This window comes from Gopherus flavomarginatus, chromosome 16 (genome assembly GCF_025201925.1).
Source record: "Gopherus flavomarginatus isolate rGopFla2 chromosome 16, rGopFla2.mat.asm, whole genome shotgun sequence".
Taxonomy (NCBI): Eukaryota; Metazoa; Chordata; order Testudines; family Testudinidae; genus Gopherus; species Gopherus flavomarginatus.
In genome coordinates this window covers 23,259,715-23,266,110 of record NC_066632.1, presented here as the reverse complement: position 1 = coordinate 23,266,110, position 6,396 = coordinate 23,259,715, and positions in this window count along the sequence as shown.

The following is a 6,396-nucleotide window of genomic DNA, read 5'->3' as shown; positions in this document are numbered from 1 at the left end:
AATGATACAGCCTTTCTCTCACCCTTTGCCTATTTAGATGATAAACTTCTCAGGGAAGAGATTATCCTTTGCTTTGAGGTTGTTAGAGTTGGTTAAAACTCACAATGTCCACTCTGCGGGAAATGTTGACGTTTTGAAATTTGTTTTCATTCCAAATCGGGACAAAACCAAAAACATTCCAAATTTCCGACTCAACCATTTTTTGGTTAAGCCGAATGTTTCATTCCAATTTTTAAAAAATGTATATCATAATTTATAATGCAATACCAAATAAAATAACTTTTGAAAGGAAAAATCAAAAGGTTCCATTCCTAGACGTTGGACTTTTTTTTTAAACAAACTTTGATCGAAATCGCCACAGTTCTGTGGCCAATTTCAATTTTCAGTTTCGCTTTGGATGAAATGGCATTTTCAAAGGGGGACAAATGTTCCTTTGAACAATTTTCAACCATCGTGAGCGTTTTTATAGCGCCTCGCACAATGGGCCAACAATTTCACATGGGGGCTTTTAGCTGATACCAGAATATAAATAAGTATAAAATAACACTGAGGTTCAAAGCAAAATCCAGACATAGGAAATGGAGAAACTGATGGCTCTTGAAAGACGAGGCAAGATTATCCAGCCTGCATTGTAGGCGGCTCATTTGTGGTTTGACTATAGGGAGAGCGTCAATATCACTGGTGGGAATTAACTACTGGAACATTTTGCCAAGATGTCGTGTTGGATTCTCCGTAACTGCCAATTTTTAAATCAAGACTGGAGGGTTTTTTTTGTTTTTGTTTGTTTTACAAGATTTGCTCTAGTTCAGGGGTGGCCAGCCTATGGCTCCAGAGCCACATGCAGCTCTTCAGAAGTTAATATGCGGCTCGTTGCATAGGCACCGACTCCAGGGCTGGAGCTACAGGTGCCAACTTTCCAACGTGCTGGGGGGTGCTCACTGCTCAATCCCTGGCTCTGCCACAGCCCTGCCCCCACTGCACCTCTCCCGTGAGCCTGCCATGCCCTCGCTCCTCCCTCCTCCCCCCGAGAGCCTCTTGCATGCCGCAAAACAGCTGATCGGGAGGTGCGGGGAGGGAGCGGGAGGCGCTGATTGGTGGGGGTGCCGAGCAGGGAGGGAAGTGATGTGGGGGCTGCTGACGATTCCTGTGGCTCTTTGCCAATGCACACTGGTAAATTCTGGTTCCTCCTCGGGCTCAGGTTGGCCCCCCCTGCTGTAGTTCAAAAGGAATTATTTTAGGGACGTTCGCGGCACTGTGTTATGCAGGAGGTCAGCCTAGGTGACCCCAGTGAAGATGGAGGCCTTGGACCCTGCCCAGCCTGGGTGAACGAACTTGCATTAGATTGCTCGAGTGCGTAAGTTAAAAACAGCGCATGTGGACACTGCTGCTGGGGCTCTCGAGCCGAAGGGGGCAGGCAGGCTTCAGACCCCGTGCTCCACCTCGAGCTGCAGTGCCCGTGCTATTTTTAGCCTGCTAGTTTGAGCCCTGCTAACGTGGCTGTGTCTGCTCAGGCCAGAAGGCTCACTCCCAGCTGCTGCGTAGACGCATTCGCAGAGCTCTCTGGTTGCGCCGGGCAGAGAGAGGTATAACCCTTTAAGGAGTGCAGAATTCTCTGCTGCTCCGTTTCCTTCTGCAGCACCTGTGGGCTCTATCCATTCTCCCACCCCCTCCCAGCTTCACCTGGGGCAAGCACGGGGTGCGGGTGGGGGGAGATGCAATTTGGTAACGGCCTCTTCTCTCTAGCCTGTGCAGGGAGTGCTGTTCTGAGCAGCCTCTATGTAGGATCTGCAAGGTACAGGCTCCTTACTCCCTTCGCTCCGCTCTACACAGCTGTGTAAGACGGGGCCTGGTCTGGCCCTTTAAGAGAAGGCACTGCTGTAAGGAAGCTCACATTGCAGGTATCCTCTCCGGCGCTGCTGTTTGCAAGGCTGCTACGGGGAGCATCCAGCCACGGCACTGCTATGTCTGTCCTGGCATTGACATGGCACTGCCGTTTGGAAGCCCACAGCCACTCCGCACCTACCAATCTAACAGCAGGAATTGGCATCTCTGTGTGACCTTACTGCAGGGATGGAGGGCGGGTACCCTGAGTGGCACCTGCTGCGTGTTTGTGCCTCTTCCCCATCCTGTGGGAGAGGCAGCAGTTCCGTCTCAGGGTGTTCCTTCCCTTCCTGTTGGAAGTATTTGGAGCTGCTGAAAATACCCGCCTTGCCCAGGTATTTGGAGCAATTGAAAATGGGCTGGTCTCTGAAGTCTGCAATTGGCAATTCTCGTCTATAACACTTGGGGATTTCTGGGCTGCAGGGCAGGGGGAAAGCTGACAAATAAAAACCCAGCTGTGTCACTGCACGACATGACAATCCATCTAGTTCAGATGAACCCAGCATTCCTAGAAACCTTGCCCCAACCTGCCGTGATTCACCTCCGCCACCCCAAAACTGACCTCATCCAGTTATCAACCCAGGTTTATCTTGCCTAGTGGGATTATTTCTTAGTTCATTCAACGCTGTTTATTGGGCTATAGGCAGGTGCCGTGCGTGTCCCAAATAAACAAGCCAGCCCTGGCCCACGGAGGCAAGAGAGGAATGGGAGACCCAGAGAGGGGAGTAGCCATGAACATAAGAATGGTCATACAGGGTCAGACCAAAGGTCCATCCAGCCCAGTGTCCTGTCTACTAACAGTGGCCAATGCCAGGTGCCCCAGATGGAATGAACAGAACAGGTAATCATCAAGTGATCCATTCCCTGGCACCCATTCCTAGCTTCTGGCAAACAGAGGCTAGAGACATCATCCCTGCCCATCCTGGCTAATAGCCATTGATGGACCTGTCCTCCATGAATTTATCTAGTTCTCTTTTTAACCCTGTTATAGTCTTGGCTTTATAATGGCCTGGGCCAACAGGGTTCATTTAAGCCAGTTCAGGTGCGTGAGGCGTAGATGAAGTGGGAATGCAGGAGGTTAATCGACGCAGGCACACGGGAATGGCCAGATATCACGGATCTACCTGGGGGAGGGCAAACGCGACGAGGATGGGTAGTGGATACAGCACTGGGATGACACCCAGGTCCATGCCATGCAGTAGCATGTCTGTGACACAGGCAAGGGCCAGGTGGCGCAGAGGAAGGTTTAGAACCCTACAGTAGGCAGATGTGGGACAACCACCCCCGCTCTCCCTCCCGCCCCAGAAGTTTCATGTAAAGCTCTAATTGTTTCTGTGGGTTAAGCCTTGACTCGGGCTGTGTAAGTGCTTAGCTCTCCCTCCCGGAGATGGCAGAAGCCACCATAATAAGGACAGAGGTCCAAGCAAAAACGGGGGTCTTTGGAGGCCAATTCTCTCCCTCAGGACACGTCTACACAGGGCTGGCCCGTGTCAGCTGACTCTGGCTCGTGGGGCTTGGGCTATGGGGCTGTTTAATTGCTGTGTAGGCCTTTGGGCTCGGCCTGGAGCCTGGGCTCTGGGACTCCATGAGGAGGTGGCTGGGGGAAGGCCCCAGAAGCAGGCACCAGCCTGAGCCCAAATGTCTACACAGCAATTTTTAGCCCCACGGCCTGAGCCAGAGTCAGCTGACTTAGGCCAGCCGCTGCCATGTTGTCAAGGGTCTTTTATTCCAGCGTAAAAGTACTCTAAGCTAAAAGACTCATATTCATTAATAGAAGCCATGCTGCTCCTGTGAGGGGAGCCCAGGGCCAGGCTGCCTGGGGGAAGCCTGGTTGGGCTACTTCTTTCATCCCCACCTTTCCAAGTATGTCAGACAATCAATCCTATCTCATCTCTCCCTCATCGCCCCATAAGACAGGAGGAACTCCCCCGGCCTCATTCCTGATTTTCAGCCACGTAAATACCAGGGGAGCCAGTTCCTTTCCCTTTCCTCTAATTGGGTCTCTGTCCATTCCTGCTCTTTCGATGCTTTTACACTGTTACTTAGCTGGCGTCTCTGGGCACCTCACAATCTTTAAGCCTCACAAGTGCTATTACCCTCCTTTTACAGGTGAGGAACTGAGGCAGAAAGAGACTAAGGCCCAGATCCTCAGGGATAGTTAGGCTGCTAGCTCCCAGTGAAATTAATTGGATGCTAGAAGGCTAAATACCTCCCAGGATCAAGGCCTAAGTGACTAGCCCAAGGTCACATTGAAAATCTGTGGCAGAGCAGGGAATAGATGCTGGGTTTCCCAGCTCCCAGGCTCATTAATCTTTCCTCTGCTGGGCTGTCTAAGTTCTCGCTCTCCTTTCCCTTCTGTCATTCTGTTCAGCTTATCTCTCTAGTACAGCGTTTCTCAAACCGGGGTCCACTGGTCAACTCCCCCTCCCTCCCAGTGCTTCCTGCATGCTGGGGAACAGCTGTTCAGCGGTGTGCAGGAGGTGCTGGGAGGGAGAGTGAGGGACGGGGATGGGGCGTGCTTGGGAGAGGGGGTGGAAAGAGGTGGGGGAAAGACGGGGCAGGATTGGAGCATGGATGGGAAGAGGTGGGGCCTTGGGGAAGGGGTGATGTGGGTGCGGTGCCTGGGGCTGAGCGGGGGGTGGAGTTTGGGGGTCACAATGGGGGTCCTCGGCAGGACCGGCTCCAGGGGTTTTGCCGCCCCAGGCAGCCAAAAAAAAAGAAACAAAAAACCGCGATCGCAATCTGCAGCAATTCAGCTGGAGGTCCTTAGTTCCGAGCGAGAGTGAAGGACCCTCCGCCGAATTGCCACCGGATACCTGGACCTGCCACCCCTCTCCAGAGCGGCTGCCCCAAGCACCTGCTTGCTAAGCTGGTGCCTGGAGCCAGCCCTGGTCCTCGGGTTGCTAAAGTTTGAGAACCGCTGCGTCTAGTCCAAGGATTCTCAACCTGGAAGCTCACCAATGAGTTGCATGTTGCTTTCCATATTGTTAAATGGGAGGGGGTCTGACCTCAGAAGCTGGGGCTGGGGAGCATCAGAATAGGCATTTCTCTGTATGAAAAAAAGGGGCCCAGTCCGGGAAAGTTGGGAACCACTGCTCCAATTTTTTTCCCTGGCTCCTTCCCCATCCTAGGTCTCCTCCATCACTATTCTCCTCTGATGTTTATTCTTCTTTTCCCTCTTTTTTCCCATTTATTCCTGGTCCTTCCCCCTTTTTTCCTCACTTAATTCTTCCTTTCTCTCATCCCTTTGTTATCTGCTGCTCCAAATCCATCCCCACCCCACCACTCCTCCTACCACCCCACTGCCCCCTTCCTTCCTTCCCCCTCTCACCTAGATTTCTGGCAGTGGCCGTGAGCTGCCAAAGCTAACAGCGACGTTAAAAAAATAAAAACAAAGACATCACCCAAAGAGAATTTTACAAAGAGGCTTAAAAGGCAGGATGGGACAGGCCGGCATGATACTTCCCATTTCACACTCAAGGATGATTTCAACCCATTCATTGCCCACGTAAGCTCCTGGGAATTTCAGGCATTAAAAAATAAGCAACAATAACACCAATTAAGTGGTGACAGAATCATTTGTCTCTTCCTCTTCTCCTGCCCTCCTTCCTTGGCAGACACCAGGTCTCTTTCCCTTCTGTCCTGGAGGGGAAGACCGAGAGAAACTCCCACGCTCCCCAGCATTTCTGGAACGACCAGCTGGCTCTGGTTGCAAATTTTCCTACTAAACCATTTTTCATCTGAAAATGCCAGTTAATTGAAACCAAAACTTCTCATGGGAACATACCAGCTTCAGCCTACGTTAGCCAGGAGCCGTTTATTGGGTTCAGGATGGAATTTGTGCTCAAATCCAGAAAGCCCCACACCCCAGCGGTTAGGTCACTCCCCTGCAATCAGCACTCTAACAGACTGAAGCGCCTGGTCTGAATTAGGGAGAGCAAGGTGTAGAACTGGTCACCAATCTACAAGGTGAGCACCCTGGCTACCAGCCCATTGACTATCAGGGCTGTGGGGCGCTCTCTTATTTTTTCATGAAGAGCTTTGAGCGGTGTGAGTTACATCCCAATGCAAAACAGGATGGAAAAAACAACAACAAAAAACCATTCCCCACCCAGCTCTACTCCCTACATTGTTGCTCTGGTCTACACTAAAATAATTTCAAAGGAGTCGTTTGACTTTCAATGGGATTTGAGTGCCTAACTACCTTGGTCTCTTTCAAAAATTCCATGTAAAGGCTCAGAATGTGATGGAACACTTTGCATTCATACGCACACACAGATGCTCCAATAGTCGGCTAGGTAGCATAGCAGTAAACTGGTTCAAAGTTAAACTGGCTCGGTCCAAACTTGTTTAGTACCAGTGTGGATGCTGATAAGCGAAAACAGATCAACTTGTCATATTCGCGGCTGCACTGGTGGTCTTGCAAAAATCTCCCAAAATGCAGTGCTTCTGAGAGCCGCGCTGAGAATTGTGGGAAGGGTATCTATTTAGTGGTGCTTTCAACCTGGGCTATCT